The 13,277-nt window shown below is 43.4% G+C and overlaps 1 long non-coding RNA gene across 1 annotated transcript in view; it reads left to right on the forward strand.

Annotated features, from left to right (window-relative positions):
• LOC121921132 overlaps window positions 1-12,951 on the forward strand; it is a 28,372-nt gene extending 15,421 nt beyond the window's left edge. Inside the window, exon 3 of the long non-coding RNA XR_006101849.1 lies at window positions 12,874-12,951. This is a non-coding gene — a long non-coding RNA (uncharacterized LOC121921132). The remainder of the gene's footprint in view (window positions 1-12,873) is intronic.
• Window positions 12,952-13,277: the final 326 nt, after the last annotated feature.

Genomic DNA, 13,277 nt, shown 5'->3' on the forward strand with positions numbered 1-13,277 from the left:
GGGTCATCCATCCCCCCCTGCCATCAGGAACTCTCAATCAAAGCATCCCTGACAGATGGCCACCCACCTCTTTTAAAGATCTCCAAGGAGGGAGACTCCACCACTCTCCAAGGGAGTGTGTTCCATGGTCGAACACCCTTACAGTCAGAATTTCCTCCTAATGTTGAGGTGAAACTCTTTTTCTGTAGTGCATCCATTCTCCGGGCCGGTCTCTGGAGCAGCAGAAAACAAGCTGGCTCCTCCTCAATATGACATCCCCTTCAAATATTTAAACAGGGCTATCAGGGCTACATTTAAACAGGGCTATCATCCCAGCTCCCAAGTTGTTCCTCATAGGACATGTTCCCAGACCCTTCACCATTTTAGTCGTCCTCCTTTGGACACGCTCCAGTTTCCAATGACATTTTTGAATTGGGTGCCCAGAATTGGACACAATTTCCAGGTGGGGCCTGACCAAGCAGATAAGTGGCACTATATTATTTCTCTTGATGTAGACACATACTTTTATGGATGCAGCCAAATTGCATGGCCTTTTTAGCTGCCGTATCACACTGTTGACTCATGTTCAACTTGTAGTCTACTTGGACTCCCTAGATCCGTTTCACAAGTCTTGTTCAGCCAGGTGTCCCCCATCCTATATCTGGCATTTCATTTCTCTGCCTAAGTGCAGTCCTTACATTTCTCCATGTTGAATTCATTTTGTTAGCTTTGGCCCGGCTTCTAGTCTATTCAGGTCGTTTTTGAATTTTGATCCTGTCCTCTGGGGTATTAGCTAGTCCTCCAAATTTGGTGTCACCTGCAAATTTAAATTGCTCCCAATCTGTCATCCAGGTCATTGAAAAGATGTTGAATAACACTGCCCCAGGACAGAGCCTGTGGGATCCCACTGTGTAACTTCTCTCCAGATGAGAGGAGCCATTGTTGAGCACCCTTTGGCTTCAGCTGGTCAACCAATTATAAATCCATGTAACAGTTACTTTGCCTAACCCATATTTACAACTTGTTTTCAAGAATGTCATGGGAAACCTTGTCAAAGGCCTTACTAATCCACAGCATTCCCTTCATCTACCAAGCTGGTAATTTTATCAAGAAGAATATCAGATTTGTCTGGCATGACTTCTTTCCTGAAACCCATGTTGACTTTTGATTATGGCATTGCCTTCTAGATGTTCACAGACCTCTGTTTAATGATCTGCTCAAGAATCTTTCCTGGATTGATGTCAGACTAACTGGATGATATTGTTGGGATCCTCTTTTTCCCCCTTTTTGAAGATGGGGACAACGTTGGCCCTCCTCCAGTCTGCTGGGATTTCTCCTATTCTCCAGGAGTTTTTCAAATATGATGCCAATGGCTCTGATAACATTTGCCAGTTCTTTTAATACCCTGGATGTAGTTCATCTGGTCCGGGACTAAATTCATTTAGATTAAAATTTCCCTGTACTATCTCTTTACTTATTCTGTGCTGAAATTCCCCTTTCTTCCTCTGCTCCATTATCCTCAGGTTGAGCCCTTTGCCTTTTCTGAGAAGACTGAGGCAAAAGAAGGTGTTGAGTATTCTGCCTTTTCTCTGTCCCCTGTTAGCATTTTGCCATGTTCCCACACAGTGGCCCTACCGTTCCTCTTCTTCCTTTTACTGCAGACATATCCAAGAAACCTTTATTTTTTTAACCTTCTAGCAAGCCTGATCATTCTGCGCTAGCTTTCTGACTTTACCCCTACACATGCCGCTATTTCTTTGAATTCCTTTTTTGTGATTTCCCCCTTTTCTATTTCTTATACATGTTCCTTTCAAACTTACGCTCGTTGAAGATTCCTTAGTCATCCATCCTGGTTCTTGAGACACCCCCTTTTTTCTTTCTCACTGGAACTGTTTGAAATTGTCCCTTCAGTATCTCCCTTTTGAGAAACTCCCATCTGTCCTGAACTCCCTTATCTTTTAATATTTTCTGACCAGGGGATCCTTCAATACTTCTCAAGTTTACTGAAATCCGCCTCCTAAATCGAGGATGCGTGTCTGACATGCCTGGCTTCTCCTTTCCATGTATTACAAACCCAGGAGAACTTGGTCACTTCCACCAATGATCCCACCACTTGCACCCCATTAACCAAGTCATCCTTGTTGGTGTGATCAGATCTAAAATAGTGACCCCCTTGTTGCCTCTTCCACCTTTTGGACCATGAAATTGTCTTCCAGGCAAGTGAGGAATTTGCTAGACCTTGAGGATTTTGCTGAGTTTGACTTCCAGCAAATATCAGGATAGTTGAAGTCACCCATCACTACTACACTCCTTTTTCGGACTGTGTGGTCATCTGTTCTAGAAAATATCATCCCAATTCCCAGCTGACTGGGGGTTTGTAGTAGACTCCCACTGTAACATCCTGTTGTTTCCCTCCCCTTTAATTTTACCCAGATGCTCTCCCCACCTGGCTTCCAGATTGATGTCCGGATCTCTTCACAGGTGTAAATATCTCTGACATATAGTCTATTCCTCCTCCTTTCTTGTTGGCCATTTCTTAAAAAGGTTACACCCTCTATTTCCACATCCAATCATGAGACCATCCCACCAGGTTTCAGTGATGCCTAATATCATATTTGCTTTGTTGTACTAGGAGTTCCAGTTCATCTTGCTTATTTCCATGTCCTGTGCATTAGTGTAGAGACATCGCAGACCATGGGTCCCCTTTATTTGCTGCCTGTGCAAGTTTTTTGGCCTCCCACTGTTGGGTCCTTGCACTATTTGTCTGTTTCCTCTATTCAATTTGACTATTTTCTCCACCCTTTTGCCTTCTTTAATATTGTCTCCCCCCCCCCCCGCCCCACAACTCATTTAAAGCCCCCTGATCAAATCGGAGACTGTTGGCAAAAACATTTCTCCAACTGGGTGAGATGCAACCCGTCTATTGCAAGACGTCCTTCCTCATGGAACCACAGCCCATGATAGAAGAATCCAAATCTTCTCGGCGGCACCATCTGTGGAGCCAGTTGTCACATCCGCTATTTTCCTCTCCCTTCTTGGACAGTCCCCTTCACCTGACAGAAGAACGAGAGACAACCGTGCATCCATTCCTTTCAGCTTCCTACCAAGCGCCTCGTAATCCCTTCTGATATTCTGAAGGCTGTGTCTTGCAGTATCATTGGTCCCACGTGGACCAAAAGAAGGGTATTGGTCAGTAGGCGTACCAGTCTTGTCAGCCTCTCTGTCACATCACGGATCTTGCACTGGGGAGACAACACACCTCTCAAGACATCTCCTCCACACAACTCAATCTAGGCAAAATTAGTAACTACTACTTGATTTCCTGGGCCCAGTGCTATTTAACATCTTTATCAATAACTGGATGATGGAATAAAGGGCATGCTTATAAAATTTGCAGATACACCAAATAGAATGGCTTGCTAATACCCCAGAGGACAGGATAAGAATTCAAAATGACATTAACAGATTAGAAAGCTGGGCCAAACTAAAAAATATATTTCAAAAGGAAATGTAGGATATTACACTTGGGCAGTAAAAAGGAAATGCACAAATAAGGATGGGTGACACCTGGCTTTACAACAGTACTTGTGAAAAGGATCTAGGATCCTTAGTGGCTCATAGGCTGAACATGTCAGCAGTGTGATGTGCAACTAAGAAAGCCAATAGAGTTCAAGCTGCATCAATAGGAGTATAGTGCCTAGATTGGAGGAAGTAATTGTAACACCTATTCTGCTTTGGACAGGCCTCACCTGGAATACTGTGTCCAGTTCTGGGCGCAACAGTTCAAAAAGGATGTTGAGAAGCTGGAGTGTCCAAAGGAGGCCAACCAAAATGGTGAAGGGTCTGGAAACCATGCCCTTGGGAGCTGGGTATTTTAGCCTGATCAAGGGATGGTTAAGAGGTGATATGATAGCCCTGTATAAATATTTGAAGGATCTCATTTTGTGGATGGAGCAAGCTTGTTTTCTGTTGCTCCAGACTGGGACATGGAGCAATGGCTTCAAGCTACAGGAAAAACCATCCACTGAAACATTCGAAAGAACATATAGAGGTTAAGAACTGTTTGACAGTAGCATATGCGGCCTGAAGAGTGGTGGAGCTACTTTCTTTGGAGATTTTTAAACAGGGGCTTAACCAATTTGTCAGGAGTGCTTTGATTGTGTGATCCTCATACTGGAATACGACTGGACTTTGGCCCTCCCCTGTGATTCTTTCAAATTAGCAGGTGCTTTTTGTGGACTGTCAGGAGGAGCACCTAGAAAATCATGAGGCTGCACGGATAAAATGTCGGCAATAGCCCATACAGTATGGTAGCCAAATAAAGTAGGTTTTCCAAATCTACACACTAAGTATCTTTGGGCTTTAGCAAGAACAGCTCCTTTTTAGATGTGTTCAACACAAATCACTCAAAAATAACTTCTGCAATGATTCTGAAATGTTTTCAGTATTCGCTGGAACAGGTCAAACACTAGATGAATGCTGCAGATAGAATAAACCAACCAGTGTGCTGTTTAGGTAGCTCTAGTTCAGAAAAGACATATAAGTTAATAACCATTATAAAGAGTCCAGGCAGTAATGCCCCTGGGGTGGAGCGAAATCTCAGAAATGAAACAAGCCCTTGAATGGGGAAAGTGAATTCGCCCTTGAAAGCTCTTCATCTTCTACAAGATACTGAGTTGTGTTAAAGGCGGTCAGTTTCTCTGCTGCTGATGGCTTTTTTCTGAATTAGAAACACTTATTCCAACGTTACAAACATCAGTTTTTTGCCTTCATCTTTCTGTCTGAGTCTAAGGCCTGTACAGACAGCCAAATAAAGCTGCTTCGAACACACAGTGGTGGTAAGTGTTTCAATGATGCACGTGTCCTAAGAGTCCAGAGTGCCACCAAAGCCACGTTCCAGCCCTAAGGACTGGACGTGGCTTTGGTGCGACTTCTGGACTCTAGGATGCATGTATAATTGAAACACCATACCTCCACTGTGACTCAAAGCAGCTTACTCAAAGCAGCTTTATTTTGGATGTCTGTAACAGGCCTAAGACTAAATAGTTTCAGAAATACCGAATGCTACACATGATGCACTGTGTTTAAGATGCAAGCTCATAAACAAAAGGCCTGTACTTTCTTTTATTTTTATGGGGCATGTAGAATACTTTTAAGGTCCATTACATTTTCCTTCCCTCTTCATAGATCACGACTGACCCCATGTAACTTATTCAGAACACATCTTATAGTTACTGTATGTGAGTATGTTTGCAGTTTTTGTGTGTGTATCAGTAAGTCCATGCCTATCAAAACATGGAAATAAGTGATGGTTGAACATTTCTGATGAAACCAGATTCTCTCTTTGTGTATGTCTATGTTCAGGTTCTGGTGAGCCACTTCACTGATTTCTAACAAACAAACAAATGAACAGGCTTCATTTATATACTGCTTCATATCACCTAAGCAGTGTCTAAGCGTAGAATCCATGGAGTTCAAGAGTGACTACTGTGGAGTCCAAAATGGATTACTCTTAGACCAGCCTCAGTTCTCCTGATGTATTAGACTATACTTTGTACTAGCCCCAGCTAACATGTTTAAAGTTGAATGATTGTGGGAACTGAATTTCCAAACATCTGGAAGGTACTTAGTTTGGAGCAGACTGTGCTTGGCTACACTATGCAAATGCACACAAAATTAAAACAAAGACAGACAGAAGCACATGCAAAGACATAACTAAAAACATTCAAAAACTTATTGTTAGAATGCAAACTATCCATAGCATTAAAATAAAATTATTGAAAGGGCAAAAGATAACAGTCAATAAAATAGCAAACAGTGAAAAGCTCTTATTGTTAGTTCCTGAAAGTCTGTTAGCACTGAAGAGTTTTCACTTGCTAACAGAAAGACAGCAAGAAAAGAACCATCCCAGCCTCTCTAGGAAAGACTTCCAAAACTAGGAGAAGCTGCCAGGAAAGCCCTCCCCTGTGTCCCTACCACACATGTATGTGAACGTGGTGGGACCCAGGTACTGTCTGCACAGGTAAAAATACTCTAGGGGCAACCCAGAGTATTGTGGCTACAGAAATGCCCCAATGTCCTCTCATTACATGGCACTGACCTTGTGATGCGGGGTGGCTGTTCGTATGCATGCCCTGCTGTGCCACTCAGTGCAGACACTGCTGCCATATGCTGCTCACTCTGTTGTCAGAATGAGGTGCCCAGCATCAATCACTTGTCTGACATCAGAGTGAGTAATGTGTGGTAGCATCCGCTGCCACACCAGGTGGCACAGCAGGTCACAGCAGGTTGTAAACAGCGGCCCCATGTCACAACTGAGGGCTCTTCTAGGAAGATCAGGAGCAAAAAGTGAGTTTCTAAAAACTGTTATAAACGGGTATAACTGAGTTTGGTGCTGAACAGTCCAGGTGCCATAGAGACTTCTCACGTTAGTAATGGGAACTGGGCTGTGAATCGTCTGGACTCCCTGCTGAGAGGATGGGGGGAAGAATGTTTTATTTGGACTGCACAGATAAGGCCGAAGAAACAGTCCTCCCTCAAAGAGCTTAGAGCTCAGGCAAGCTCAAATGGATATATATACCGTATTTTCCGGCGTATAAGACGACAAGGCGTATAAGACAACTCCCAACTTTTCCAGTTAAAATATAGAGTTTGGGATATACTCACCATATAAGACTACCCCTCTTCCAACGCACACCAAATAAAAATTAAAAAACCATCAAGTTTGATTTCAATATGGTAATTTTAATTCAAATGCTATGACATGCAGGTACTTAGCAGGAAAACCTGTTGTATACAAAGCCTGCTTGGATTGGATTGTATACAAAGCCCGCAGATGCTCCAATATGGCTTGGTAGTTTCAGCACCCACCCTATAAGATGAAACCCAGCGTATAAGTCGACCCCTGACTTTTGAGAAAATTTTCCTGGGTTAAAAAGTAGTCTTATATGCCAGAAAATACAGTATATAGAAACAGAGCAATAGGAAGTTACAGGAAGATACCATAAAGTCAAAGAACATTCCAGAATCTATTGTACTTTTAAGTTGATTCCATGAAGTTCTTTTTCTGGCCTGCTTGGTCCTACAGGTGCTATTGTAGAAAATCCTGTGCAAATATGTCAATCACTACCAAAATAAAATAAAATAAAATAAAAAATAGTCCGAACTTAGGGGCTCGACAGAGAGGCTCTGTGCCGCCCCTGAAAGCTCTGGGTTGGGGACACAGCAACTGGACACCACCACACCCCCAACCTGCTGGAAAAAGGAGCCATAAAACATGGCTCCTATTTCCGGTGCTACAGGGGTATGGCATGGCCTTATGATGCCCCTCGTGCATAGTGCCAATTAAGTGCTGCACACGATGGACATCATCATGGTGTGCCCCATCTGTACTGGCACACACAGTAGAGTTTTGGAGCATGTAAATGCTCACCCCTTGTGCAACCCTAGTTCAGGCCCAGGCCAGCACAAAGTGCCAGTCTGTACAGGCTCATAATAATTAGACACAGAAGTCACAATCCTAGTCCAGGTATGATTATGTGAAGTGAAATGTTTCCTCTATAAATGTAGAATATTATAAACCAGTACTGTAATTCTCAAACTTTGGTCCTCCAGGTGTTTTGGATTTCAGTTCCCAGAATTTTTGACTGTTGGCCAAGATGACTGGGGTATCCAAACAAAAAAAATCCAAAAGAGGAGGACCAAAGTTTACACCAGCATAACTATGTTGATATTGATGGCAGCCATGAAGGCATTCAGTGGGCAAGGCACTGGAAAATTAGTTGGCAGATTTTATCTGTCTTCCCTTATCACCTTGAAGAAAGTATATCTGCTACTTTAGAGCACCAAAAGTACTCCAGCCACAACATTACAGTACCAGTTTCTACAGAATGTGGGCCTATACTACTGCCTAGAAGTCTTACAGTTCGCATCCTATGTCTTAGGCTCTTTGTTGAGATCAGGGTAGGGAACATGTAGCCGCCCAGATACAGTTGGGCTCCCATCAAAACCAGGCAGCATGGCCAAGGGTGAGAAATGATGTAGACCAACACCATTTGGAGGGTCACAGCATCTGCAGCCCTAGTTTGAAAATTGAAACAATGGAATAGGGAATGCCTAAGAGTAGTTTTAGAGTTTCTGAAAAGAGTTTGGCACATGCAGCCAGCTGGCTGATCAGCCTCTGAAACCCAAACTAATTTATGGTGTGATGTGAAGCATTATCAGTTTGGAAACATATCCTCTTCTACCACTTGGGTTTTAGAGAATGCAGTTTCCATGTACATTAATAAAGAGGGAAAGTTTGCTGACAGTCTTGATTAAACCCACATGTGTGCAAAAAGCCTAGTAAATCCCAAAACTTGCCCTGCATGCCCCCCTCCTTACATGCCAGAATACACACTCTATATTTCATTATTCTTTTAAATATTTCATTTTGATTGCACAGTGAGGCCCCGGTTGCCTGACTGGGGTTCTTGTTCTCTCTGCAGAACAGAAGCTGTGACCAACCTCTAATCCAGAGCTGAAAGAGCTGTGAAAACAAAGTCTTGCAAACAGACTTGGAATTTGAGGGATTCTGCTATTAAGAGTATCTTAGGACTTTACCACACAAGGCTAAAAAGCAGAATTTTAACAGTTTGAAAGTGTATTTGGCCAGCATTTATCAGGTGTCTGTCCTTCTACTGCCCTGTTACTGTAGTATACCTTTTCATTGAGGGGCAAAACCTGCCAGTAAGCTCTCAGTGTCGCTATTATTATATTGCTCTCAAGGTTGCACAGATATTGTTTCTCCCCATATGAACCTGCCAGAGTTTTAAGATCGTCAGGGGGAGGCTTTAAAATCATAGAATCATAGGCGCATTACAGAGCACCCAAGAAGGCAGTTGCTGCATCCGCGAACCGAAAAGAAGAACCAAAATGGCGCTTCTATCTGTGCACCGGAAGTGGCACTGCAAGGCGCTAGTCGCGCACTCGCGGTGTCACTTCCGCCACGCGACGTCCAGACACTATGCATCCGTGATGTCAAAATGGTGGCTCTCGTGTGGAACGGGCACTGCCATTTTGTATGGACTCGGTACGTATTAGGGATAGGGGCGTCTGGAAGTGACGCCCCTTTCTAATCCTAGTACGGACCCAGTCCTTACTATAGGCCTGTCTGTAACAGGCCACAGAGTTGGAAGAGACCACAAGGGCTATTCAATCCAACCCCCTTCCATGCAGGAAATCACAATCAAAGCATCCCTGACAGATGGTTATCCAGCCTCTATTAAAAACCTTCCAAGGAAGGAGACTCCACCACTTTCCGAGGAAGTGTGTTCCACTGTCAAACAGCTCTTACTGTCAGAAACTTCCTCCTAATGTTGAGGTGGAATCTCTTTCCCTGTAGCTTGCAGCCATTGTTCTGTGTTCTATTCTCTGGAGCATCCTCAGTGTGATACCCCTTCAAATACTTAAAAAGGGCTATCATATCACCCCTTAACTGTCTCTTCTCCAGGGTAAACATACCCAGCCCCCTAAGTCTTTCTTCATAAGGCATGATTTCCAGACCCTTCACCATTTTGGTTGCCCTCCTCTAGACATGCTCCAGTTTCTTGACATCCTTTTTGAACTTTGGTGCCCAAAACTGGTCACAGTATTCTAGGTGAGTCCTGACCAAAGCACTATTACTTCCCTTGATATGGACACTATACTTCTATTGATGCAGTCTAGAATCACATTGACCTTTTTAGCTGCTGCATCACACTATTGACTCATGTTCAACTTGTGTTCTACTAGGACTCCTAGATCTCCTTAAGCCAGGTGTCCCCCATCCTACATCTATGCATTTCAATTTTTTGCCCTAAGTGCAGCACCTTACATTTCTTTGTGTTGAAATTCATTTTGTTAGCTTTGGCCCAGCTTTCTAATCTATTAAGGTCATTTTGAATTTTGATCTTGTCCTCTGGGGTATTAGTTAATCCTCCTAATTTGGTGTCATCTGCAAATTTCTCTTGGCCGCACCACCATCACAGACTTGCTTGGTGAGAACAAGAGGAAGAGCCTTCCCAGTGGCTGCTTCCTCTCTCTGGAAATCCCTTCCATGGGAGGCTAGGCTGGCCCCCTCCATACTTTCCTTACACTGTCAGGCACAGACATTTTTATTTAAGCAAGCTTTTTAATCCTTAAACAGGTAAAGTTTTTAATATATTTTGATATGTTTTATCTGCTTTTAACTTTTGTATTCAATCAGTTTTAAATCAGTTTTATAGTGTTTTGATCGTTTGTTTTTAAATTGGTCTTAAACTTTTTGTAAACATTGTAATGGAAGCCACCCTGCCCAGCCTAGGAAGAAGGTGGCATATAAATAAATAAATAAATAAAGTAAGTAAGTAAGTAAGTAAAAGCATCAAAAGTCTTTTCACTTCCATTCTGATGTTACAGCAGTTACGTGTCAGGACAGGGCACCCTCTCTTCTCCTCTCATTTGCTATTCCATAGCAGGATACCTCCGTGTCTGTCAGGTTTTTAAATTACTTTTGTTGTGCTTGTGTACTTATGATGATAAAATAAAATAAAAATAATTTAAATTGTTTTAATCTTTTAAAAAATTAAAAGATATACTAAATTAAAAATTAGTAAACCAACAGGCACAGGGTCAGCTTGCTGTGGAATAGCAAGGGGTAGAATCAGGTCCCCTCATGTCACCTCACGGCTGTAATGCCAGAACTGAAGTGGAGGCTTATCACACCCAGAGGGTGGGGTTTCCAAACAGTGGAGAAAGGTGTGAGAAGAAATGTTTTCAAAGCAGTATGTTCCTATTTTCTTTCATAACACGATTGCCACAATTGTGTTATGAAAGATGGTGTGATAATGTCCTTAATTTACTCCTTTGGCAAATGGATAAATGAGGAAGGACCACATTTACAATTTACAAACTGAAGAGAGCAACCAACCTTTCCTTCTAACCCACCTTAGAGGTCCACATTTGTTTAGTGCACACGAGGGAATGAAAAAGAGCATGTCCACTGGCCAAGCCTAACAGTATCAAGGGCATAGCTACACTTTCTGTAGAAGGTTTAAACAAGAAACCTCAGCTTGAACAGCAGGCTGTAGGCTTCCCCATGCAAATTAAATTTGTGCAAGATTTCAGATTTCAAGGAGGAGAGTATGCATGTACAGTTGTTTTGCCCATCTGGGCTCTTCATTCCGACCATCCACTAAACATGCACAGGTCAGTGACAGGAATCCTAGGCCCCTGGAACTAGGTTTTTTGTTTTTATGGGGAAGGAGGCATCACTAGGGGGTGCAGGGGAGGGTGCGGACTGCATCAGGTGACACTTGAGAGGAGGGTGTAGACCCAGTGGGGTGGTACATCTGGAGGGACTGGTGCAGCTACTGGGTGGGTGAGAGATGGCATCATCTCCCTTTCTTCCTTGCCCAGCAGTGTGTCAGATGGCAAGCAGGTCACTATTAATTTTAACTACTTGCAGGTATATTATTACAAAACAATCATCATTCAGCTGAAAGTGGTAACAATCTGAATGTTATGACAGCAACAGCAGACTAATAATTTATTACAGGGGTAGGCAACCTGTGGCCCGCGGGCCGGATGCGGCCCAGCAAGGCCTTGGGACCGGCCCCAGCCCGGTCCTGCCACCGATTGCCGCTGGAGCCTTTGGCCTATCAGGAGGAGGCGGGCAAGGGGGGGCAAGCGGCAGGCAAGGGGGGCAAGCGGCGGGCAAGGGGGGCAATTGTCTATAAAAACATGCATTTATATTAACATTTTAAAAAAAATCAGCACATTTTTAGCATGTCCTCCATATTTTTAAAAAATGTCCTCTATTTGATTTTTTGTCCTACATTTGTCCTGGTTTATTTGTTTATTTAATTTTGTTAAAATTTATTTATTTATTTATTTTTAGGCTTCGCCCCCCCAGTTGTCTGATGGACAGCAACCCGGCCCCCGGCTCAAAAAGGTTGCCTACCCCTGATTTATTATAATTTGTGATGAATAGCTCCTTAGGGGGCTCATTTACATCAGTGGTCCAATTTTGCCTAAACATTTCAGGGGACTCAAACTCTCCTAGTTTGGACTTAGGGGAGGCTGAGCCTGGGGGTGCTTCTTGACTCGTCGCTTCACCTTACACCTCAGGTGGATGCGACGGTCAGGAGCACCTGTTATCAGCTTCGGCTGATCCGCCAGCTGCGTCCCTACCTGGGCCAGAGGGACCTTGAAACGGTGGTACATGCTCTGGTAACCTCTCGTTTGGACTTCTTCAATGCGCTCTACATGGGGCAACCCTTGTACCATACCCAGAAGCTACAACTGGTACAGAATATGGCAGCCAGACTGGTCACTGGCACATCCAGGGCCAGTCATATAACACCTGTACTTAAAGATCTGCATTGGCTGCCCATTCGCTTCCGGGCGCAATACAAGGCGTTGGTTATAACCTATAAAGCCCTACATGGCTTGGGCCCAGGATACCTTGAGGACCGCCTCTCCCCATACAATCCGCCCCGCACACTCAGAACATCTGGGCAGCAGCTACTGAGGGTACCTGGGGCTAGACTAGCCTCCACTGTAAGGAGGACATTTACCATCTCGGCCCCGACCCTCTGGAATACGCTGCCCATAGAGCTCTGCTCCGCTACCTCCCTAGCCCAGTTCAGGAAGGATTTAAAAACCTTCCTGTTTAAGCAAGCATTCCCCGATATGAGCTCTAGTTAGCCCCTCCCCCCCCCAATAGCCAATGATGAGCTGGCTAGTATCTGATTTTAATGTATATTTTAATCTGCTTTATTATCTTTGTGTATTGTATATTGTATATGTTTTTATGCTGTGCACCGCCCTGATTGAAGAAGGGCGCTATACAAATAAAGCATTTATTATTATTATTTATTATATCTAAATTAACAGACTTCCCTAACACCTCCAACCAAACACACAGTGGGAAGATTCTTGGTTCCATTTTGCAGACTTGGCCCAGAGTTAGGGCTGCTTACTATAACTGATGAAAAGCATGGCTTTAGAGAGCTCCATAAAGATGTCAAGGAGAAAATAAAAGGTAAGGTACAGATACTATTTTTAAAATCACAACAAAATATGTCCTAACATCAAGAGTCTACTATCCAATTAGGAAGAATAGGATATCCCAAGAAACTGAGACACAGAAATTTCCAGTGACTTGTGTAAGAACACAAAGCAGGGATAAAGAACATGGGGACCTAAAGATATTGTTGGATTGTAATTCCCCTCATCCATCACAATTGCTTACTGGTTAGGAATGATGGGAATTACAATCCAACAACATTTGGAAGGCC

The sequence above is a fragment of the Sceloporus undulatus genome, chromosome 2 (genome assembly GCF_019175285.1).
Source record: "Sceloporus undulatus isolate JIND9_A2432 ecotype Alabama chromosome 2, SceUnd_v1.1, whole genome shotgun sequence".
Lineage (NCBI taxonomy): Eukaryota > Metazoa > Chordata > Lepidosauria > Squamata > Phrynosomatidae > Sceloporus > Sceloporus undulatus.